Source organism: Dipodomys merriami, unplaced genomic scaffold (genome assembly GCF_024711535.1).
Source record: "Dipodomys merriami isolate MVZ:Mamm:240054 unplaced genomic scaffold, mDipMer1.0.p SCAF_7, whole genome shotgun sequence".
Lineage (NCBI taxonomy): Eukaryota > Metazoa > Chordata > Mammalia > Rodentia > Heteromyidae > Dipodomys > Dipodomys merriami.
The window spans coordinates 50,103,968-50,129,070 of record NW_027206290.1 but is presented as its reverse complement, the minus strand read 5'-3'; the positions used below and the strand labels follow the sequence as shown (position 1 = coordinate 50,129,070).

The window sequence follows — 25,103 nt, the reverse complement described above, 5'->3', positions numbered from 1 at the left end:
GTTTTTTTTAATGTAAGCAATAAATGTGGATTCACAGTTACAAGGTCACAGAGCTGGTGAAATAAGCTCACAGCAAGGTCAAACTCCAGTTGCAACATGACTTTCTTCCTCCAGCCTACTAAAAGCACACAAGCATGAAGTAGTTTTGAATAGTTTAAAAAAAAAATCTATACTGCTGGGAAGGTGGCTCAGTGGTAGAGTGCTTGCCTTGCATGCATGAGGCCCTGGGTTGGATTCCTCAGCACCACATAAGCAGGAAAAAAAAAAAGCCGGAAGTGGCACTGTGGTTCAAGTGGTAGAGTGCTAGCCTTGAGCTGAAGAGCTGAGGGACAGCGCCCAGGCCCAGAGTTCAGGCCCCATGACTGGACCCCCCCCAAAAAAAAAATCTATAAAGCACAGGACTTTCATATCCAGAATACTAAAAACTTATCTCTTTCAGTTCTCAACTAACCTGGAAAGTTTTCATGTTATGCAAGAAACTGTATAAGGAAATCTAATTATAAGGAAAAGACATTGACTTGAATAGTTCCCAAAATTAAAAAGCAATGATTCAAACAAACATAAAATGTCCCAACACAGTCTATTCATCTGTGACACAACAGTTAATACGCTTTTTCTTCACCAGAACCAGAGTATAATTTTTCTTGGTTGTGTTGGCTAAAAAGAAAATAAAAGAAAAAAATATCAAAGACTAGAAACCCTAAGAATGATTCACACCCCCTTCTTATGATTATTCCAACTTTCCTATATGAAATTTCAGCCATGCAATTAGAAGCCTGAAGCAAAACACACACACTGCTGCTCTTTTTTTTCTCTTTACACATATGTCACAGACCACAGAATCTGAGAAGACTGAGTATTTGGAGTTTCTACTTCTAAAGAAGGAGCCTGCTGTGAGGGTCAATGTCAACACCAACAATTCAAAAGTTCTAGAAAGGATTCTGACTTGCCAAGCATAGATAACCATGGCAGTTCAAGAAAATGGGTAATAAAGAAATGACTATATTTTGCTATTGCAACTACTTAAGTCATGCCAAACAAAATAAACTAAAATAATATGCTACAATCCTAGGCTGATGTGAAGTTTTCTCTGAGTCAAATAGGATTTCATAATAATAAAAATACTTAGATGAGGTCAGGCATGGCAGCTTGTGCCTGTAATACCAGTTGCTTGAAAGGTAGAAATCAGGATTTCAGTTCAAGGCAAAAAAAAATTAGGAAGATCCCATATCAACCAAAAGCTGGGCATGATGGCAGGTGCCCGTGGTCCCAGCTACTCAGGAGGCCATAGGTAGAAGGACTGGAGAAGCAGTTAGACCCTAGGAAAAACTCAAGACTCAACCTGAAAAATTACTACAGCAAAAATGGTTGGAAGCATATATAGCTGTAGTGGCAGTGCACCTACCTAGCGACTATAAGGCTGTGAGTTCAAACCCTAGTAACACCAAGAAAAGGAAGGAGGAGGAAAGCCCATGAGTGAATAAATTAAGCCTTGAATGAATAAACTAAGGGATAGCACCCAAGCCTACTACGGGAAGAAAGGAAAAAAGAAGAGAGAGAGAGAGAGAGAGAGAGAAGGGGGGAGGGAAAGACGGAGGGAGAGAGAGACAGAGACAGAGACAAAGAAAGAATAAAGACAGGGAGGAAGGGAGAGAAGGAAGGAGGGAAGGAGGCTCAGTCACATACCTGTCCCTCACTGACAAGCTCAGAGAATTGCTTGTCTAATGTGTATCTGTTCTTTGATGATCATGGTATTAAATATTTTTTAAATCCTCCTATTTTAAACAATAGAATTTCAGAGTGTTACAACATCTCATCCATTAACTCACTTAGGAAAACCATTCTTACTTGATAAATGGGGAGAATGAGGCACAGACATCTGAACTCCAAAGTCACTTCAAGAAATGAGTAGCACTCGGAAGTGGCGCTGTGGCTCAAGTGGTAGAGAGCTTGCCTTGAGCTGAAGAGCTGAGGGATAGCGCCCAGGCCCAGGCCCCACAACCAACAAAAGAAAGAAAGGAAAGAAAGAAAGAAAGAAAGAAAGAAAGAAAGAAAGAAAGAAAGAAAGAAAGAAAGAAAGAAAGAAAGAAAGAAAGGAAGGAAGGAAGGAAGGAAGGAAGGAAGGAAGGAAGGAAGGAAGGAAGGAAGGAAGGAAGGAAGGAAGGAAAGAAGGAAGGAAGGTGTAGCACTAAAACTAGTCTACTGCATAAGGTTAAAACAAACTATATACGTGAGTGGCTGCATAAGATTACATCACTCATAGGCATCTTACTTTATGCAAAAATATTCTCTGTGGTTAGGCAGTGGTGGTTCACACCTGTAATTTTAGCTACTCAGGAAGCTGAATTTCAGAGGATCACAGTTTGAAGCCAGCCTGGGCAAAAAGTTTACAAGATTTTATCTCCATATAACCAGCAAAAACAGAGACTAAAGTTACCACCCAAGTCAAAATGTATTTCCCTCATTTAGCATCATATGATTATGTATACAGAGAGCCTCATACCTACCTCACATACTACACAAAGGTTTAATCTCCTGGTCTACCTTCCAGCATAGGGAAGATTCTCCCTTCAGGCATTCTGGGGCTAGCACTACTGAAAACTCAGCTGTCTCATTCCTGAGGCAGCAAACAGAAGAAAAATGGATTGGGACATAGAGGAAATCCAGTCTGAAGTGCCTGCTATATCAGATGAGGGGGTGAATATAATCAAAAGCCGATTGTCAGGCTGGGAAGGTAGCTCAGTGGTAGAGTGCTTGCCTTGCATGCATGAGGCCTTGGGTTCAATTCCTCAGCACCACATAAACAGAAAAAGCCAGAAGTAGTGCTGTGGCTCAAGTGGTAGGGCACTAGCCTTGAGCTGAAAAGCTGAGGGACAGTGCCCAGGCCCAGTGTTCAGGCCCCATGACCAAAAAAAAAAAAAATCTGATTGTCTTGCTTAGGGTATTAATGTAGGCATCAGAAACAGAAAAATCCTTATGTATAAAACTACTAAAGGGGATGGGAATATGGCTTAGTAGTAGAGTTCTTGCTAGCATGCATGAAGCCCTATGGGTTCGATTCCTCTGTACCACATGAACAGAAAAAGCCTGAAGTGGTGCTGTGGCTCAAATGGTAGAGTGCTAGCCTTGAGAAAAGAAGCTCAGGGACAGTGCCAAGGCCCTGAGTTCAAGCCCCAGGAAAAGAAAAAAAAACTCTCTACTAGAAGTATTGTCATTTTTTTCCTTCTTGTTTAGATAATGCAGGCAGGAAAATCATCTTATTTCATTAAATCCAAGATGCCACTGATTTAAGACATATGACAAGGAAAGAAAATCAGCTGTCAAAATCTTAACCCAAGCCCACATACTGGTGGCTTACATCTGTAATCCAAGATGCTCAAGAAGCTGAGATCTTAGGATCACAGTTCTAAATAAGCCCAGGTAGAAAAGTTCATAAGACTCTTATATACATTTAGCTACCAAAAAAGTCAGAAGTGGAGCTGTGGCTAAAGTGGTAGAGTGCTAGCCTTGAACAAAAAAGTTCAGGGACAGTTCCCAGGCCCTGAGTTCAAGCCCCAGAACTGGTACACACACACACACACACACACACACACACACACACACACTGAACTCAGTGCCAAGATAGCATTAATTTTAAAATGTACCCTGAGTTCAAAAATTTTATAATGGAAAAAACAGTGTAACATAGAATAATATGCAATACAATAAGCCATTTAAAAAAATGTTTAAATCCATTGTTAGGGGCACAGCTCAAGTGGTACAGTGTCTGTCCTAGCAAGCACAAGGACCTGAGTTCAAACCCCAATACCTCCAAAAATAAAAACTAAAAGGAAGCATTCACCAATCAGAATCTAAAGCTATTCACCATAAAAGGGAAGGTCTGTATTCTTACAGTTAGAACTTTGTGGAATATTCAAAGGGATGTCCCATATAGGACAAACTAATCCTAAGGGATTTACAACATAATTTTAACAAATGACCAGATCAGCTTACCTACCTCAACCCTGTAAATGTACAGAACAAAATATGAGTTACAGAAAATCAGTTTTCTATTAAACTTCATATAAACTCAATTAAAAGTCATTTAAAACCAAATGTTCTTTATACAATTTTCTCCTTTTAATTTGATGTTATTAAATACTATCTAAAGTTCTTTGGAGAAGGCTTGCTATTTTCTCATTGTGGAAAACAAAACACTATAACCCTCTAAATTTTATTGAATTTAAATTTTATGTAGACAGATTCATTTTGTGTGTGTACATCCATCTTGGGGCTTGAACACAGGGTACTGTTACTGAGCTTTTGTGCTCGTGGCTAGCACTCGACCACTTGAGCCACAGCTCTCCTTCCAGTTTTTTTGGTGCTTAACTAGAGATAAGAGTCTTACAGACTTTCCTGCCCAGGCTGGGTTCGAACTTGAATCCTCAGATCTCAGCCTCCTAAGTAGTTAGGATTATCATCGTAAGCCACCAGCACCCAGCCAGATTCAAATTTTATTTGCCAATATACAGTTAAGTGTACAGACAGAACTACATTCTGACAGATGAATTGTCAGGTAATTCTGTCATTGTGTAAACATCAGAGTGTGCTCATATTAACCTAGATGGTGTAGGCTCATCACTTAAAATGGATTTTTAATGCAGTCAAGAGATGTATAGGGCTGCTGATACAATTCAGCATACTTTTTTACACTACACTTTTAAGTAAGTAGTACAAGTATACTCTAACATAATAAAACATTTAATATGCAGGCACCAGGGGTTCACAGCTGTAATCCTAGCTATTTGGGAAGATGAGATCAGAGGATGCTGGTTCAAAGCCAGCCCAGGGCTGGGTGCCTGTGGCTCACGCCTGTAATCCTAGCTACTCAGGAGGCTGAGACCTGAGGATCACGGTTCAAAGCCAGCCCCAGCAGAAAAGTCTGTGAGACTCTGATCTCCAAAAACAAAACAAAAAAAACACTAGAAAACTGGAAGTGGGGCTCAAGAGGTAGAGCACTTACCTTAAGCTGAAGAGCATAGGGACAGCGACCAAGGCCCCAAGTTCAAGCCCCACAACCAACAAAAACAAAAAAAACAAAAGCCAGTCCAAGCAGAAAAGTTCAAGAGATTCCATCTCCAATTAACCAGCAAAGAGCTGAGCTGGAGGTATGGCTCAAGTGGTAGAGTACCAGCTGAGCAAGCAAACCTAAGCAAGTGTAAGGCACTGAGTTCAAATTCTACTAATGGCACGCTCACAAAAAGTACAGAATAAATTCATGAACCAGTAACGTAGTTGTTTATTGTCACTATTAAGTATTATGGGGCTTAAGATTCCTAATACCATCACAAAAAACATATTATACACTATACACAACTGTATATGCTAATTCTTATAAGACTGATAGAAAAGTACTTTTATTTACTTCAGTTATCACCACAAAGGTATAGGGATTCCTTGAACTAAGATGTTACAATCACTACAAGGTGATGTATAGTGGCTACATCACTAGCTGATGAAGATTTTTCTGTTCCATTATAAGCTTATAGGATTACCCTTAAACATATGGGTAGTTGAACAAATATCAATCAGTGGCAAATGACTACAAACTAACAAGATCTGTAATAGTTTAAGTCACTAACAGATATGTAGGTCACACAAGAAAGGACAGCAGGTGAAAACAGACTGCTGCTCTAATCACCTGAGCATTGTGTTCTAATGTACACTCTTGCACTCAGTTCATAAAACTGCTTGGCTGAGTGTTCTGAACAGACCAATTTTAATCTTTTCAGTTTTTGGTTGTTTTTTTTGTTTTTGTTTTTTAGTTTTTCTGTTTTAAAAGTTGCCTAAGTCCATTTGTGAAGCCTCTGGAAATCACAGCAAGGGCCTCTAAGGAGAAACTCAGCATCCTTTATAGTCCCTCCCAGCCAGAGAGCATCTCTATACCTTCCTCAATTCTCTGGTCCAAAACTTGATCCAAGTCCTGTTGAGGGGGTGGGGGGCGACACGACACAGGACAGGACCATCCTCCTTCACTTCTATGTTGTGCAAACCCAGGATCTTACAAGGAGCTAGTGGAAGTGCTATTAATACAAAGGCACAGGGAATTAATGTCAAACACCCTAAGTGGCTTAGACAGACCCCTACTGGAATCTGATACTGCTGAAGGCGGAAAGGGGAAGTTCGGAAAGTCTTCAACTGACAAAATTCACAAGAGCCTTCTTTTAACCCCAATATCAACCATCTATCCACGTGCTAACTACTGAAAGAACCAAAGGAAAGCAGGTAGGTGGCTCAGAGTGGGGCATTTTACAGAAGAATGCTGTGCAACAGTTGGGCACCAGTAGATGCACTGGGGATCAGAGTCTTCCAGAGGAGGGGTAACGAGAAGGGTCTTTGGCAGGGATGCCCCCTCCCTCACCCCCGGTCTCGGCACACGGTCCTGCAGCTCGGGAGGATCTGGCACACCCTCAGGGCGCGGGAGGTACCAGGCCCCGCACGCCTCTACCCAGCCTTCAGTTTAACCCTTTCATGACGGAGAGCACAGCTTGTCTCACACACACACACACACACACACACACACACACACCTCCCCCGTGCCCCCCGACCACCCAGCGCACACCCCAGAGCGAAGACCACTGGGTAGGGACAGGACAGCGCGAAGCTCCTCCAGGACGCACGGGTTTCCATGGCCGCCTCGGGAAACCCTGGCGTGTCCAAGTTTGGTCCCCGAGGCCAGGCTTCCTCGAGGACCAAGGACCTGGAGGGTTAAGCGCCGCCCGGCCCCGCCTCGCCCGGGAGGATGACAGAAAACGCCGGGCACCACCACAGACTTACCGGAACCGGTGTCGGCACCCAGAGGAGTCCGCGCACCTGGACACGGCGCGGAGATGCGCACCCCGCGCGGGGCGGGACTGGGGGGACGCCGAGGGCCCGGGCCCGGCCGCCGGGACTCCCGACCGCCCCGGCGCCCCGCCCCGCTCACCTGGAGAGCGGGCGTCCCGGCTCGCCGCCCGCGCGCGGGTCGGAACCGCGGGTCCCGACTCGGGGGCCCTGCTCGCTCCCACCGGGTGTCCCGCCGGCCGCTCTTTGTGTCCCGCGCCCGCGGAGCCGCGCTCCTCAGGCCTCCCGGCGCCGACCCCTCCTCCTTCTACTCCTCCTCCCTCCCCTCCCTCTCCTTCTATTCCACCTCCTCCTCCTCCTCCTCCTCCTCAACCTCCTCCTCCTCGCAGCACCTCCCTGAGGGAGGGGGAGGAGCGAGGTCTGCCCGGGGGCGGGGCCTGATCCTGGGCGGGGCCTACATTTAGGGGCGGGGCCTGGTTTTAGAGGCGGGGCCCGGCCTCAGGGGAGGGGCTGGTCCCGGGAAGGGGCCCGGCCTCAGAGGAGGGGCTGGTCCCGGGGCGGGGCTGGTCCAGAGACGGGGCCTTGTCCAGGGGCCCAGCGAAGAGTCTAAGAAATGGTGATGGTGAAGTGAGACAACCACCACAGCCCTCTCCAAGTGCTGGGAAACTTTAGAGCCTCCAGGACTGGAGCTCATCTCTCTGATGTGCCCTGTGGTATTCAGCTATTCACAGCTCTTAGTCTAGCATCTTCTGGAAACAGTCAAGAAGTCACATCAGCAAGGGTAATATCCAGACTCGCAACTAAGAAAACTGGGAGCAAGAAGACTTAGTAACTTATATAAAATATTTAGCCAATCAAAGTGTTTTGCAGAAGTGAAGACACACACTCTCCAGATTACTAGACAGCAGTGACAATAGGGAGGCAAGGCGTTAGCCTTGAACGGAAAAAAGCCAAGCAAGAGCTCGAGAACCTGAGTTGAAGCCCCAGTACCCAGCAAAAAAAAAAAAAAAAAAAAAAAAAGACTAAGAAAAATCTGTCTCATCTGGGCATCTGGGGGCTCACAACTGTATTCCTAGCTATTCAGGGTGCTGAGATCCAGGGAAAAGTGGCAATGGGAGGCCAATCCAGAGAGAAAGTCCAAAAACTCCATCTCCAAAAATAACCAGCAAAATGTCAGGCTGGAGATGTGGCTCCAGTGGTAGATTATATGTCTGGCAAACACAAGGCCCTGAGTTCATCTCCATTACTATCAATTAAAAAAACATAGAATAATATTATATTATTATAAATGCTGAGGGAAAACAGGAAAGAAGGTTAAGATGTACAGGATTTTTGCCAGAACATTAAAGAGAGAATGGCCTTTATGTGAAAGTAGAAAGGAGATGAACAGGCCTAGGTAACAAGGGCAGGCCTCAGGTTGAAGCTGCAGGTGAGTTCAGGACTCTAAGGACTGCCCTGTGTAAGCTCCAGTGGGGGGAAGAGAGGGAAAGCCCTTACAGAGCCTTCTGCCCCAGTGAGGACATGGCTTCTACTCTGAGGGTGTAAAGAAGAAGAATCTTGTTTGTTGATTAGTGTAAGGGGGAGGGAGGGTTGTGGACTATTGGCTAATGTAATAATTGAATATAGTTATGGGGTTAGATGTAGTAATACACCTGTATTCACATGCAATATCAAATCAGGGGTAATTAGTATTTCCATGTCTTTATCATTTCTTATGCTTGGAGACCTTGAGTTATTTATAGAACATATAATAGTTTACTGCAAATTTAGGTTTGGCAAGATCACTCTAGCCACAGGTGAGACTAGGTAGAGGAGGAAGAACACAGGTAGGACTAAGGAGAACACTAAGAAGCTACAACAAGCCAGGGCCAGGGGCTCACGCTTATAATCCTAGCTACTCAGGAGGCTGAGATCTGAGGATCTCGCTTCAAAGCCAGCCTGGGCAGGAAAGTCCATGAGAGTCTTTTTTTTTTTTTTTTTTGTCAGTCGTGGGGCTTGAACTCTGGGCCTGGGCTCTGTCCCTCAGCTCTTCAGCTCAAGGCTAGCACTCTATCACTTGAGCGTCAGCCCCACTTCCGGCTTTTTCTGCTTTTGTGGTGCTGAGGAATTGAACCCAGGGTTTCATGCATGCAAGGCAAGAACTCTACCACTGAGCCACCTCCCCAGCCCCATATCTCCAATAATCCACCAGAAAACTAGAAGTGGTGCTGTGGCTCAAGTGGTAGAGTGCTAGCCTTGAGCTGGAGAGCTGAAGAAGCACCAGGCCTAGAGTTCAGGCTGCGCAACTGGCAAAAAAACAAAAAAAGAAAAGAAAAGAAGAAAGAAATCAAAAGTAAATCCTAGATTTTGACCAGGGTAACCATAACTATTTTTTTCTGTTATTATAAAGATGATATACAGAGGGGTTACAGTTACATAAAGTATGTAAAGAGCACCTTTCTTTTTGGACAATGCCACCCCTTCCCACACTCTCACCCAGTTTTTTCCCTTCCATCCCCACCCACAAGCTGTGTAGTTCATTTTCAACATAGTGTCTAGTGCCCTTTATCCTCTCAAAGACAAATAAATGAACAAACAATACAAATAGAAAAGAAAAGAAAAACAGCAACAAAGAAAAAGTAACTCTCGTTTTCATTTCCTGGAGTTCATTTCCATAGATATGATTTTATATGACCAGATGCACATAGGCACTGTACCTTTGTGTTCTACTACTAAGAGTATCCTCCTTTCAGCCATAACTATTAATTTTGTGCTGGACTCTTTCTCTGGGTGGTCACCTCATTTTAATCTTCCCCAATCCCAGGTCCTAATGGGAGGAAAGCAAAGCATGAAAGATTAAATAGCAAGCAGGGATCCATTCAACTGTCAGCACTAAGGTCTGACCCCAAAACCTGCATTGGCATTGGCTGGTCACTGAGCCAATATCTTGAATGTCCTCCACCCATGCTTTCCATGCTGGGTGTCACTGAGGTGTTAGTCATCTGCTTCTCTCAGCCTATCACCATGGAGCCACCGCCACCAACACTAGCAACTCTGGCCCTCACAGGCTACTTCTTATTCTCCAAGTTGTGTATCCATATTCCCCATTGTCATCGATTTCCTCCTCCACCTCCCCTGAAACCGGAAGTCCTGGAGCCAGTGACCCCACTGATTTCCCTTTAGACAAACCAAGTTGTTGATCTTCATTCCTCCTCCTTACTCCTAATGGTCCTGACTCTAGGGTATGAGTGCCTTTCATGCCTGTCCTCTCCACTCAGTGACCTTCTTCCCTAATACTCCTCTGAGGGCCTCCTTTCCCTTTTCTTTTTTTTTTTTTTTTTGGGGGGGGGGGTCGGGTCGTGGGGCCTGAACTCTGGGCCTGGGCGCTGTCCTCAGCTCTTCAGCTCAAGGCTAGCGTTCTACCACTTGAGCCACAGCGCTACTTTTGGCTTTTTTCTTTTTGCTTATGTGGTGCTGAGGAATCGAACCCAGGGCCTCATGCATGCAAGGCAAGCGCTCTACCACTGAGCCACCTTCCCAGCCCCCTCCTTTCCCTTTTCTTTTTTTCATTTTCAGAGTTCTAAGCTTTGCTTCCTGATCTCTTTGGATAATAGGATTGTCAAGGTAATTTAATTCTGGTCCCCTCTCTAAAGTCACAAACTTTAGGACATCTCAGTGTGTGTGTGTGTGTGTGCGCGCGCTTGAACTTATTTTTGAACTTATTTTTGAGATAAGATCTCCCTTTTTGCTTGGGTTGGCCTGTACCAGATCCCTCTACTTATAATTCCCACTATAGTTAGGATAACAAACACTACGGTGTCTAATTATTGTTGAAATAAGTTCTTGAAAACTTTTTGCTCAGCTGGACTTAAACCATGATCTTGGGGCTGGGAAGGTGGCTCAGTGGTATAGCACTTGCCTTGCATGCATGAGGCCCTGGGTTCAATTCCTCAGCACCACAGAAGCAGAAAAAAAAAAGCCAGAAGTGGCATTGTGGCTCAAGTGGTAGAGCGCTAGCCTTGAGCTGAAGAGCTGAGGGACAGCGCCCAAGCCCAGAGTTCAGGCCCACAACCGGACTCCCCCCCCCAAAAAAAAAAAACAACTTGAATGTTAAACCATGGTCTTTCTGATCTCAGTCTCTTGAGTAGCTAGCATTACATATTAACATGTAAAGTACTTCCTCGTTCTTTTGTTTGTCAGTTGTTGATTTAGGTTACTTTTTTTTTTTTTTAATAACCCAGTTTTTGTAAACCAGATTGGCCTAGGCTACAAAATCCTTCCAAGTACTGGGATTTCAGGCTTGGACCACCATGCCTTACTTACAATTCAGTATCTTGATATACTTCTCTATAATAATAATTATATCATTAAGTGATACGACTATATACAATACTATTCAATTTCTGTTCATCAAAAATTAACCAGGTGTTGGTAGCTCATGCCTGAAATCCTAGCTACCTCAGAGGCTAAGAATGAGAGGATCTAAAGTTTATGGCCAACTGAGGTAGAAAAGTTCATGAGATCCTTTAAAAACTAATAGCAGGGGGCTGGGAAGGTGGCTCAGTGGTAGAGCGTTTGCCTTGCATGTCTGAGGCCCTGGGTTCGATTCCTCAGCACCACATAAGCAAAAAGAAAAAAACTGGAATTGGCACTGTGGCCCAAGTGGTAGAGCACTAGCCTTGAGCTGAAGAGCTGAGGGACAGTGCCCAAGCCCAGAGTTCAGGCCCCATGACCGGACCAAAAACAACAACAACAACAACAAAAAACTAATAGCAGTGGCAAATACCTGTCATCCCAACAAAAACAAGAATTTTTTTTTTTTTGTCAGTCATGGGGCGGGCCTGAATTCTGGGGCTGGTCTTCAGTTCAAGGCTAGCACTCTACCACTTGAGCCACAGCACCACTTCCGGCGTTTTTCTGTTTATGTGGTGCTGAGGAATGGAACCCAGGGCGTATGCATGCAAGGCAAGAACTCCACCACTGAGCCACCTTCCCAGCCCCAAAGACGAGAATTTCAAAAATAGGCATAGTCCAGGCATATACCTTGGCAGGCAACAAGATTCCATCTTAAAAATAATAAGCAAAAGGCTGGGAATGTGGCTTAGTGGTAGTGCTTGCCTAGCATGCATAAACCCTGGGTTGGATTCCTCAGTACCACACAAACAGAAAAAGCCAAAAGTGGCTCTGTGGCTCAAGTGGTAAAGCACTAGCCTTGAGCAAAAGAAGCTCAGGGACAGTGCCTAGGCCCTGAGTTCAAGCCCCATAACTGACGAAAGTAATAATAATAATAATAATAATAATAATAATAATAATAATAATAATAAAGGCTAGAGGCATGGTGCTGATGGCGCATGCCTATAATCATAGCAACTCAAAAGGCTGAGATCTGAGGCATTGAGGCTCAGAGACAGCTTGGGCAGACAAATCTGAGAGAGTCTTTTTCCCCAATTAAGCAGGGGACTGTAGGTGTGGCTCCAGTAGTACAGTCCCAGCTGTGAGTGAAAATGCTGAATACTCAGGACCTTGGGTTCCATGTAAATAGGCAGGAATGGGTGCATGCCTGTGATCACTCAGGAGTCTGAGACGGAAGAATGGGGAGTGCAGGCTAGTCTGGACTACAAAGCAAATTCCAGGCCAATCCTGGCTATAGGTGTTTTTCCCAGTGAGATGAGTTTGCTGTACACAGCAGAGTTGCAATTTTTTAATATTCATTTGAACAATCTGCATCTTTTAATTGTAAAGATTAAACCATTTCCCTTTAGGGTTATTATTGAGAGGTATGTGTCCCTTATTTATCCTAGAGTTTTGCTGGTTTACTGAATAAATGGTATTTGATTCGTTTCTACTTCACATTTGTTTAGTTATTTTCCTAGTGAGACTTATTTATTTTCTGAGCTGTCATGCTTTCTTATACTTTTCTTCTACGTGTAGTATTCCTTTAAGTATACTCTGCAATGCTGGCTTAGTGGTCATGAATTGTTCAGTTTCTGTTTGTCATGGAAGGTCTTTATTTCTCTTTCAATTTTAGTGGATACTTTTGCTAGATGTACAGCTTGACAGATATTTTGTTTCAGGGCTTGAACTGTTTTTTTTCCTGCCAGTCCTGGGACTTGAACTGAAGGCCTCACATTCCTACTCAGGTTTTTCATTAACAGCCTAACACTTTACCACTTGAGTTTCAGGACCTGGAATATATCAATCCTTTATCTCCTTCTCTAGGTTTCTGCTGTTATATTAATTAAGTTTGCCTTTGTGTGAGACTTGGTGCTCAGCTTTATGTATTCTTTCTTAGTGTGTTGTCTTGCCTCTTTAATTATATTAAGATGTTGAGATGTTTTTTCTAATCCCGTCTACATGGGATCCTAAATGGCTCATGTACTTGGAAGTCCATTTCTTTCCCTATAATTGGAATTTTTCTACTATGATTTTATTAAATGTTATGTCTTTAGTCTGTATCTCTTTCCTCTTCCTCTTCCTCTCTTCTCCTTCCTTTTCTCCTCATTCTTCTTCATTCTTTCTTCTTCCCCATCTTCTTCCTTCTTCTTCTTCCTTTTCCTCCCCCTTTTCCTCCTTCTCCTCCCTTTTCCTCCTCCTCTTTCTTCTTTGAATTCAGGGGCTGGACACTGTCCCTGAACTTTTGTTCTCAAGACTACCACTGTACCATTTGGACCACAGATCCACTCACAGCTTTTTGGTAGTTGATTAGAGATATAAGTCTCACAATCTTCCTGCCTGGCCTGGCTTTGAACCACAATCCTCAGATCTTGGCCTTCCTAGTAGCTAGGATTACAGGCATGATCCACAGCTACACAGCTCTAGTCTCAATCTCTTCTAGTCTCAATCACAGATTCATAGGTTTGGTGTTCCAGAGGTCTTGGATGTTGTCACAGTGGCTTCTCTTTTTTTCTCTCTCCTTTGTTGCTATCTGAATGTAGTGATTCCTCAGTCTTGTCTTTGGTTCTCTTATTGTTTCTTCTGCCTGGCCTATTCTATTGTTGCTGATTTCCATTGAGTTCCTTATTTGATTTACAGAGCTTTTTGTTTCCAAGAATTCCATTTATTTGCCCGTTTGTTTCAGAATCTCTATGTCTTCCCTGAATTTCTTGTCTACTTTGTTGAATTTTCCATCCAAGTTGTTGATTTTCTTGCTCATGTCTTGAACTGACTACTTTATCTGTTCATGTGAAGCCACTTTGAAGTCATTGATAACTTGTGTGTGTGCCAGTAGTAGAGCTTGAACTCAGGACCTTGTACGCTCACCTAGCTTTCTTGCTCATGGCTGGTACTTGAGCCACACTCCCATTTTGCTGGTTAATCAGAGGTGGAGTCTTCTGGACTCTTCTACCCAGGCTATCATGTATCTCAGTATTCCAGGTCTCCCCATCCTGAGAGCTATGATTACAGACAGGAGCCATCAGTGCTCAGCTGATTGTGTGTGTGTGTGTGTGTGTGTGTGTGTGTGTGTGTGTGTGTGTGTGTGTGTGTGTGTGTCTGTGTCTATGTGCACATGCATGCACATGCCATTTCTAGGGTTTGAACTTGGGGCTGGGCACTGTCTCTGAGCTCTTTTGCTCAAGGTGAGTGCTCTACCACTTGAGCCACAGCTCCACTTCCAGCTTTTTGGTTGTTAATTAGATAAATCTCACAGACTTTCCTGCTGAGACTGGCTTCAAACTGTGATACTCAGGTCTCAGCCTCCTGAGTAGCTAGGATTTCAGGCATGAGCTACTAATGCCTAACTTCATTGATCATTTGTTGTTGGTGGTGGTGGTGGTCGTGGGGCTTGAACTCTGGGCTTGATGCTGTCCTTCATCTCTTCAGTTCAAGGCGAGTGCTCTACCACTTGAGCCACAGCACCACTTCAGGTTGTCTGGTGGTTAATTGGAGATAAGAGTATCTTGGATTTTCCTGCCTGAGGTTGGCTTTGAACTGCAATTCTGGGGCTGGGAAGATGGCTCAGTGGTAGAGTGCTTGCCTCGCATGCATGAGGCCCTGGGTTCAATTCCTTAGCCCCACATAAACAGAAAAGGCAGGAAGTGGCACTGTAGCTCAAATGGTAGAGCGCTAGCCTTGAGCTGAAGAGCTGAGGGTCAGTGCCCAGGCCCAGAGTTCAGGCCCCATGACCAAAAAAAAGAACTGCAATCCTCAGATCTCAGCCTCCTGAGTAGCTAGGATTACAGGTGTGAGTCACCAGCGCCTGACTCATTGATCATTTTTAAAACTAGAATTTTTTGGCATTTCAGCTGTTACATTACCTTGCTTGTTTTCACATTTCTTGTTTCTAAATTGAAACTTGTACATCTGTGAGGTGGATATTGCTTTCGACTTTATTTGGGAGACTTTTTAGTGAGCAGCCTTCTCTCGAGGACTGTACGTGCCACTCAGAGAGGAGGAAAAAAAAAACCATGTAATGGCAAGAACACTGTTTAGCCTGGTGCAGAATGAGGGCTGGTCAAAGGACAGTTGTCAGTTTTGGAGCTGCATTCATTTTAGGAGTGTCCCTTCTTTTGTGTACTCAAACCAGTCACTGGCCCCAGTGAGTTTTGTGTCCTGTAGTCTGGGAAGTTTCCACTTATTCTAGAGACCCCCCCCCATTTGCACATCCAAGATGGCAAATGTCTAAACCTGGGAGTGCACTGAAGTGTACTCAAGAATAGAAGAAAGCACAACAAGCACCAAGGTCACATGGATAGAGAAAGGTGACAGAACCCTGCAATTTCTCTATTCTGGTCTCAGCACTTATAGTTCCCACCTCCTAATAAATCACCTTGAGGGAGGAAAGAGACTGGGGAAATTGAGAGATTCATTGATCTGCCTACCCTGGGCCCAATGCACCGAGAACCAATATGGCCAACCATATGCAATAGAAAGGCAGTTCTGGAGGCTGAGCAATCTGCTGGCCAAGAGGGCAGGCTCAGAGCTGTTTCATACAGCTGTTCAAGCTGTGTTTTTATATGCTTGGGGGAAAACAAAAGTTTCAAGATACAGCATATATCAAATGAAATAATTCAAAATTAAGTCAGGAGCCTGTGGCTATATTCCTAGCTACTTGGGAGGCTGAGATCTGAGGATCTCAGCTCAAAGCCAGCCTGGGTAGAAGAGTCCCCATAAGACTCTTATCTCCAATTAGCCACTCAAAAACCAGAAGTGGAGCTGTGGCTCAAAGTGGTAGCCTTGAACAAAAGATCTCAGGGACAGCAGCATCCAGTCCTGAGTTCAAGCCCCACAACCAAAAAAAAAAAAAAAAAATCAACAAAATTAATACGTATAGGGGCTGGGAAGGTGGCTCAGTGGTGGAGTGCTTGTCTTATATGCATGAGGCCCTGGGTTCGATTCCTCAGCACCACATAAGCAGAAAAAGCTGGAAGTGGGGCTGACGCTCAAGTGGTAGAGTGCTAGCCTTGAGCTGAAGAGCTGAGGGACAGCGCCCAGGCCCAGCTTTCAGGCCCCATGACTGACCAAAAAAAAAAAAAAATGAATACGTATATCATATGATTTGTTTTGAGGTTTTCATTTTCAAATGGTTTTGAATGATTTTTATTTTCAGATTTTGATATCAATGTCTATTTTACTGTTTGGGGATTTTTCATTTTTTTTAAATTGGTGTGGGCCTGAACTCTGGGCCTGGATGCTGTCCCTCAGCTCTTCAGTTCAAGGCTAGTGCTCTACCACTTAAGCCACAGAACCAGTTCCAGCCTTTTCTGTTTTATGTGGTGCTGAGGAATCGAACCCAGGGCCTCATGCATGCGAGGCAAGCATTCTACCACTGAGCCACCTTCCCAGCCCCTATTTTAATGTTTAAGTAACATGTATTTCTAAAGTTGGGTTTTAATTGCTAAGCATGTAGGACCATATATCATGAGTCGCATCAACACGAATTCCAAGAATTGGAAACAAGAGGTTCTTACTATGTCCTGTGTGTGGTTGGTTCTTTCTCTCTCTCTCTTTTTTTTTTTTTTGTTTCTCTTAGTTTTCTGTATCCTGTGTCTTGTATATAAGTTTATTTGATCTGTAGAAATGGAAAGGGAATCACAGAAACAGCAGGACAAAGGATGAACTAATGCAGCATTGATACTCACTTGACACTACATTGGAAATGTACTCTACAACTTGTGGGAAGGGGAGTAGCAAGGGAGTAAGTGGGAAAAAATGAGGGTTGTGATAACAATGTTTAAAAACAAATGTACTAGGATTGGGAAAGTAGCTCAGTGGTAGAGTGCTTGCCTCCCAGGCATGAGGCCCTGGGTTCAATTTCTCAGCACCACATTAACAGAAAAAGCCAGAAGTGGTGCTGTGCCTCAGGTGATAGAGCACTAGCCTTGAGCTGAAGAGCTGAGGTACAGTACCCAGGCCAGAGTTCATGCCCCACGACCGACAAAAAAAATGTACTCATTACCTTCACTACCTTACTTATAACTGTAACCCCCTGCTCATCAAAAAAAATTTTTTTTAAAGGATGAAAGAAAAAAAAGAAAAAAAAAACTCCAACAAAAACTCAAGTATTTATGTTGTAACTAGGATGTAGTCCTTTCTTTACTGCAAGACCACAGAAACATGAAGTATGCTGCTAGTTAATAATATCTTCCTTAGGAAGTGGTGCTGCAGCTCAAGTGGTAGAGTGCTAGCTTTGAGCTGAAGAGCAGAAGGATAGCACCCACTCCCAGAGTTCAAGCCCCACGACCGGCAAAAAAAAAAAAAAAGAAAGAAAAAAAATAATATCTTCCTTGATGATCTGATTAAATAAAAATTGAAGGTAAAAAAAAGTTTGGGTTTTTTAAAATTACAAACTCTAAGACATTTGCCTTTACCATTATCTTCAAAATAGTACTAGTCCTTCAGAAAGCAAGAAGATTGCCATACTTTTTCACTTTCTCAGAAAGTTCATCATCACTTGTCAGTTCTGTGGTATGAGTTGTGCACAGATGGCCAAATACCAGAAATCAAATTCAGTATGTTACCTATTCCTGCAGCTTCATTTCACCACTGAAAACACAACTCTGCAACCAATAGCATATTGTTGATCTTAGGGCTTTTGTCTTAGCCAAGAATCAGTAAGAGACTGAATCAGTGTGTGCATGGGAGCTTCAATAGCACAGGGAATCTTCTGAGAGGTCCCATGCAGCCTCCAGGTCCTGTAAGCTATGTAAGAGCTGTTACACTGCTGTGAATTCAGTGCCAAGCGCATCCTGCTATGCATATGCACAAATACACGTATGTATATCCTGCCTGAATATTTATTGACTGATAGAATAGACCAACCCCTGCAAAGGCATTCCTATTATTGTCTCCTGTGTTAGTAAGTGCAAGCCACCATGACAACACACACAGGCTGGGTCATTTCAGCATCTGTGAGAGACTGGCTTTCTCACAATTCTGGAGGCTAGAAGTCCAAGATCAAGGTGCGGCCTCTCCTGGACTTGCAAAGGACTGCCTTCTCACTGTTTACTCACACAGCAGAGATGGCTGAATAAGAGCAATGATTCCCTGGCTAGTATCTTAAAGGAGATTCGCAGCCTCTCTCTGGCTATTTCTCTCTCTCTCATGTGGACATGTTTTAGCCCATCTGTTCTTCATGATGTTCTTACTCAGTCACCACTATATAACACATAACCACTGTCACTCACCCTTATTAACATGGTATCCTTACAGACACCCAACCACACACACACACATATACATATTACAATAACACACACCAGTCACATACCCTAATTAACATGGTATCACTATACACAGATAGCCAAGCACTCACATACACACACACTAACACACATATCACACAGGCTTATTAACATGGTAGACTGTACCCAGACACTCAAGTATACACACACATATACATGTAAACATGTATACACAGCCTACTACTTCACATTCCCCTTCACTCTGAGCCACACAACTCTAGACTTGTTCCTCACCACTCACTCACATACACCTACCACACACAGACCTCACTAGCATATACATACAGACCACAACTATCGCTGTGTGCACATATATTACATATAATCAACTCAACACTTACACCTCTGCACACACACATGTGCTCACATATCCCAAATCACATATGCACACAGCTTTCCTAAGTCAGTGAATTTTCTCTGGTCAATTGGGCCTTATGTTCACAGCCTTCTGTTCCTAGCCTTCTATCGACACAGCTGTGAATGGTCCATCTTAGCTGTCCTCATTTCATTTCTTTTTTTCTTAACATAGCAAATGACAATTTGTTTTAATTAATGTAAACAAAGGGAGAAAAGCACCATAGCCCATTCAAGTATTTTATATCCGTATGTAATTATTGTAAACAATTAGCCAGGTGCTGGTGGTTCACACCTGTAAACCTAGCTACTCAGGAGATCTGAGGATCATGGTTCAAAGCCAGCCAATATAGGAAAGCCTATCAGACTCTTATCTCTAGTCACAGAAAAACCCAGAAGCAGTGCTGTGGCTCAAGAGTACTAGCTATACTTGAACAAAAAGAGCTCAGAGGCTGCAATGCTTGGTAAGAAATGTATGCATTATCCTGCCAATGTAATTGTAACCCCTCTGTACAGTATGTTCTCAAATAAAATAAAATAAAATTTAAAAAAAAAAAAAGGAGCTCAGAGACAGTGCCCAGGTCTAGAGTTCAAGCCCCAGAACTAGCCCTCCCCACCAAATAACACAAAATAACAATTAGTGGACAAGAAAGATGTTTCCATAACTATCTTCCAAATGAAAAACAAGTAAAAAAAAAAAAAAGTCAAGCCAGGCCTTGGTGGCTTGCACCTGTAATCCTAGCTACTCAGGAGCCTGAGAGATCTGAGCATCTTGGGTCAAAGTCAGCCAGGGCAGAAAAGTCTGTGAGACTCTTCTTTATAATTAACCTTTGAGCTGTGGCTCAAAGTGGTAGAGTAACTAGCCTTGAGCAGAAAAGCTCATGGACAATGCCCAGGGTCTGAGTTCAAGCTCCACAACCAAAGAAGAAGGAGGAGGAGGAGGAGGAGGAGGAGGAGGAGGAGGAGGAGGAGGAGGAGGAGGAGGAGGAGGAGGAGGAGGAGGAGGAGGAGGACAAGGAGGATGAGGAGGACGAGGAGGACGAGGAGGAGGAGGAGGAGGAGAAGGCGGAGGAGGAAGAAAGGAAAGAAGGAAGGAAGGAAGGAAGGAAGGAAGAAGAAAGAAAGAAAGAAAGAAAGAAAGAAAGAAAGAAAGAAAGAAAGAAAGAAAGAAAGAAAGAAAGAAAGAGAAAAGACAAGAGTCATGTTGGCCTGGATCCTAGACACATTCACACACACCGTGGGTGATTCAAAAAAACACTGAAGTGAACTTTGGGGGTGTTGTGCTTGGATTCTGTAGCATCTCTCCATCATAGGCTTCCTAGGGAAGGGGCACCTTTCTGATGTGCACCCCTGGCTTGCTTAGGAGCCCAGCAGAGATATACATGCATTAAATGCACATATACTATTCATTTAGAACTGGTCCTCCATTTGAAAAAAAGTCTGTCTTGCTGGGTGCTGGTATCTTATACCTGTAATTGTAGCTACTCAGGAGGCTGAGATCTGAGACTTGTGGATCAAAGTCAGCCCAGACAAGAAAGTTCCTGACACTCTTATCTCCAATTAACTACCAAAAAGCTGGAAGTGGAGCTGTGGCTCAAGTAGTAGAGTGTGAGCTTTGAGCAAAAAAAGCTCAGGGACAGTTCCAGGCCAGGACTGGGTGTGAGCAGTGTGAATGCATGTGCACACGCGTGCACACATGCACACACACTAATCGAAATCTAAGTCTTGCATACACTCATTCAAATAAGAACAGATTAGATCTGACCTAAGAAGAGACTTTGCTGTATGGTGAGAAGGGGCTACTATTGCAATTGGGGAGGAGTCCTGCAATAGAGCAAACACTCAGACCATAAAATCTGCAGGGGCAGAAAAGAGGTTTTCTTTTATAGGTGAAGTCAACAGGCCAAAAGGAATGGCAAGCAGGTAATAGCCACTTGGAGCAAGGGCCCCAAGCTAAACCTGCTACAGAGAGACAGGCAGGGGTGCTACCTCCCTGAGGTTCACATTTCAGAGACAAGCTCTAGGGTTGTAAAACTGGCAGGAGGCTAATTTAGCTACTAAAAGGATTTATATCCTCCTCTGAGTAGAGTCCTTGTTGACTCAGTAGACGAAATTCAGTTAAGTTTCCGTCCACCAACCTCGATCTGGAGCTTTGATTTACCCCCTAGCTAGCACACAGCCCCTTCCCAAAGTGATTGAACCCTGAACCATCCCCTGAACACAATTATTTTTAGTCATGATTACATCTTCCAATAAAAGAAAATGCCTTTTGTGGCCAACCTTTGGGATGTCTGCACATTTGGGCTAGGCTGACCTGAACATTCTTCCTATATTAAAAGGCCACTCGGGGCTGGGAAGATGGCTCAGTAGTAGAGCGTTTGCCTTGCAATGCATGAGGCCCTGGGTTCGATTCCTCAGCACCACATAAGCAAAAAGAAAAAAAGCCAGAAGTGGCGCTGTGGCTCAAGTGGTAGAGTGCTAGCCTTGAGCTGAAGAGCTGAGGGACAGCGCCCAGGCCCAGAGTTCAGGCCCCACAACCGGACCCCCCCCCAAAAAAGGCCACTCTTCTCCTATGAATAATGACAGAACTCTTACTCATGGTCTTATGATGATCCTTTAAATAAAGTCTCTCCTTCCCCAAGCCCCGATGTACTTGTATGTGAATGCACAGAAACACACTGAGTAGAGGAGGGAAAGGGGTGCACAATGGAGCTCTCCCCCACAAGCCACCAATGGGGAACAGCACCCAGCTCCCTAAACAGAATCAGGAGTTGGTAAATTGAACCACCTACCAAAGGTATCAATCAAATTTGAAAAATTCTACAAGCTTTCAGTTCACAGTATAATTTTATGGGACTAGAGATGGTATTACAATAACAGGGTCAGGGAGAGGGGAAGCAAAGAAATGACCACCTGGGGGCTGGGAAGGTGGCTCAGTGGTAGAGCACTTGCCTTGCATGCTCGAGGCCCTGGGTTCGATTCCTCAGCACCACATAAGAAAAAAGCCGGAAGTGGTGCTGTGGCTCAAGTGGTAGAGTGCTAGCCTTGAGCTGAAGAGCTGAGGGACAGCGCCTAGGCCCAGAGTTCAGGCCCCACGACCGGACCAAAAAATAAAAAAATAAAAATAAAAAATGAAATGACCACCTGGATTCTTTACAGCTCCAGGGACAGTGGATTTCAGGTTCAAAGGCATCGTGAGGTCTGATCACTATAATCCTCATTAAACAGGAGTTTGAGGTCCAGAATGGCTAGAACAGCTACTGTACAGAAAAGCCCTCAAGATTCCATCTCCAATCAACCAGCAAGAAGTCAGATTGGAGATGTGGCTCAAGTGGTAGGGACCTCAGCATCAGCAAGCAGGCCCAGTGAATGTAAGACCTTGAATTCATACCCTAGGACTGGGGGGTAGGGGAGGGGAAGGAAGTGCTATGAAGTCAACCATGGCTGTGGTACTGTCCCTCAGAGCTGGCCAGTCTCCTCACGTGAGGAAGAAAGGCTGCCCAGTCCACTTAAGCAAGTTTGCTTGTTTGTTTGGACTATAGAGGACCCTTTATTTCTGGGACCTAGACTCTAGCATGTGGCATTTTGGTGTAGTACTTCCAGCTTTCTGCTGGAATCAATCAGCAAGAAGAAAAAATAATGATTATGAGGCCACAAAGTCTATGTTAGGGGTATAGTATGGCCACCCCAAAGCATTATCTTGGTCCTTCCAACTCCATCCCATGTTTGTGGCCATATATATATCCCACACCTCCCACCTATCTACAAATCCAAGAGCATCAATTTGGTGCTACCTTTTGCAGAGAACCAAAGAACCACCACTCACCTCACACTGAGGTTCCCAAAAGCAAACAACTGCTCACTGCAGGAGGTAGGGAAGCCCTGGCTATTAGGCCAATCAGCATCTTTTGAGGGTATGAGCTGGCCTTTCCCAGCTGCCTTGCCTAGCAGAGCAAGCCTCTGTTCTAGACCTCAGGAAGACTAGGACTTGTCAGAATGCAGTCCCTATCTGCTCAGGAGGGATGGTCAGGTAAGGACTGTGGCAAGTTGGAGCAATGAAAGGAAGTAGATGGTTTAAAAAAAAATAGCTTGACTGGGGGGCAAAAAGGGGCCCACTGAGTTTCTGTTCACTATGGCCTTTGATGGCTGCCTTCTCTAGGGACTTGTATGGCTACACAGTTAGAAATAGGTCTACTGTCTGTTCACAGATCAACAGTCCCATCTCAAGCCAGTAAGCAGACCAGGAGGGATGCACAGCTTCCCTTGTGTGTACTTTTTGATGGCTGGAGTTCCTTGGCTATCCACTCCCTTTACTACAACTGCCACCATCCTTGGGGGACCACCCCTAAATGTAGGATAGTGGAGGAAGACTCTTACTTTGCTGATGTCACAAAATACAAAGATAGACAAAGCTATAATCCCCATGGCCACACCCTGAATCAACTCAGCAATGCTTTCAAGATCACTTCAGGAAATCTAGGGGTCACCCTATAAGGCAGGACTCTGCGGATGACAAGCACCTGATTATCAGTAAGTCAGGAGTGCTGAGGGTTTACTCCAAATCAGTATGAGGGTCAGAAGGAACAGAGACAGTAAAGCACAAAGCAGTGGGAAAGTACAAGAAAAAACACCCTAGCTATACTTAGGAGGCTGTGATCTGATAATTGAGGTTCAAAGCCACCCTGGCAGGAAAGTCCATGAGATTTTTATGTCTAAAGAAATACTTAAAAAGCTGAAGTGGAGCTGTGGGTGATGGTAGTATGCTAGCCTTGAGCAAAGGAAGCTTAGGAATAGTACCCAGGCCCTCAGTTCAAATCCTATGACCAGCACAAAAAAAGGAAGGAAAGAAGGGAGGGAGGAAAGAGAGGGGAGGGAAGGAAAGAAGGAAGAAGGAAGGGAGGGAGGGAGGCAGGCAGGCAGGCAAAGGGTAATGGATAATTGCAGAAATTAACAGAAATTATTAAGTAGCAAACCTCTGGTATTGGCTCAGAAGAAACCCAGGCTCCCCCTGCTGTTGGCACTGCTTACAAATAGTTACTGTCTAAGTCAGAGTAACACTGGAGAACTAGGGGACACTGGAGAGGATGAGTGGAGAAGGGATACAGCTTGTCACAGTCGACATGCGGTCATACAGCCAGGAGCTGTCACCTTGTCCAAGCTTTGACAAGAGACTCAATGGTGATCGATTTAATCCCTTCTCAATCCCCAAAACATAAGCAGGATATGGAAGGGCCAGCCTTGTCCAGCCTGAGACCGCTGAAGGAGACAAGCAACAGAAGCTCTCATGTATATCTCCACCATAGGATCTCCAAGTCCAGCTAGAAGGGTTGAGCAGGCTTGCCAAGCTCAAACAGCCTTAACCATATTCATGGGCACTTCTGCTCTAGGAGGTCAAATGGAGGAGCAACCACTGACCTTAGTACTCACCATCCTGCCTTGGCTGCTTATTACACAAAACAACACTTAAAAGCTTATCAGATGGTAGATCCTCTCCTCTTGGACTCCAAAGAAGCTAGGGAAATCTGAGTCCAGAAGGATTCCAGAGATGTGGTTCCAGGAGTCAAGGAGAGCTCCAAGGTACAGACACACAGACCTCTTCCAGATCCCTTATCCCTGGATCTTCTGTGGCATTGAGCATCCTCGAGAAACTACTAAATGGGTCTAGATCTGAGAGCACCTCCAAACCTCTGTAATTTATACTCTGGAAACATTGGGCAGGACCTGCCAGAGGCTAAGACTGCTGAGGGCCAGCAGGAAGGGGCTGCAGCATGGAAGCACCACCTAGCCTGGGGGGACGGTCCTGTGGCCTGGCACAGGGTTGATCGGGAAAGGAGGGTGTGTGTGTGTGTGTGTGTGTGTGTGTGTGTGTGTGTGTGTGTGTGTGTGTGTGTGTGTGTGTGTGTGTGTGTGTGTGTGTGTGTGTGTGTGGACGGTCCTGTGGCCTGGCACAGGGTTGATCGGGAAAGGAGGGTGTGTGTGTGTGTGTGTGTGTGTGTGTGTGTGTGTGTGTGCGTGCGTGCGTGCGTGCGTGTGTGTGTGTGTGTGTGTGTGCTGAGGATGAATCCCAGGACCATGGACATGCTAGTGATCTACTACTGAGCTGCCCTAGGGGATTCCTTTCTTTTTCTTCAGGTGTGTGTGTGTGTGTGTGTGTGTGTGTGTGTGTGTGTGTGTGTGTGTGTGTGTGTGTGTGTGTGTGTGTGTGTGTGTGTGTGTGTGTGTGTGTGTGTGTGTGTGTGTGTGCTGAGGATGAATCCCAGGACCATG

At 44.5% G+C, this 25,103-nt stretch overlaps 1 protein-coding gene across 5 annotated transcripts in view; it reads right to left on the bottom strand.

The window, feature by feature from the left end:
* Window positions 1-7,050, bottom strand: part of Ninl (ninein like) — a 129,645-nt gene extending 122,595 nt beyond the window's left edge. For 4 of the 5 annotated variants that reach the window (XM_070006618.1, XM_070006621.1, XM_070006622.1 and 1 more), the window contains exon 1: window positions 6,817-6,901. The gene's annotated coding sequence lies outside the window, so the exon portion shown is untranslated. Of the gene's footprint in view, window positions 1-6,816; window positions 6,902-6,964 lie in introns of those variants that run through there. The other variant, XM_070006620.1, reaches the window with a different exon arrangement.
* Window positions 7,051-25,103: the final 18,053 nt, after the last annotated feature.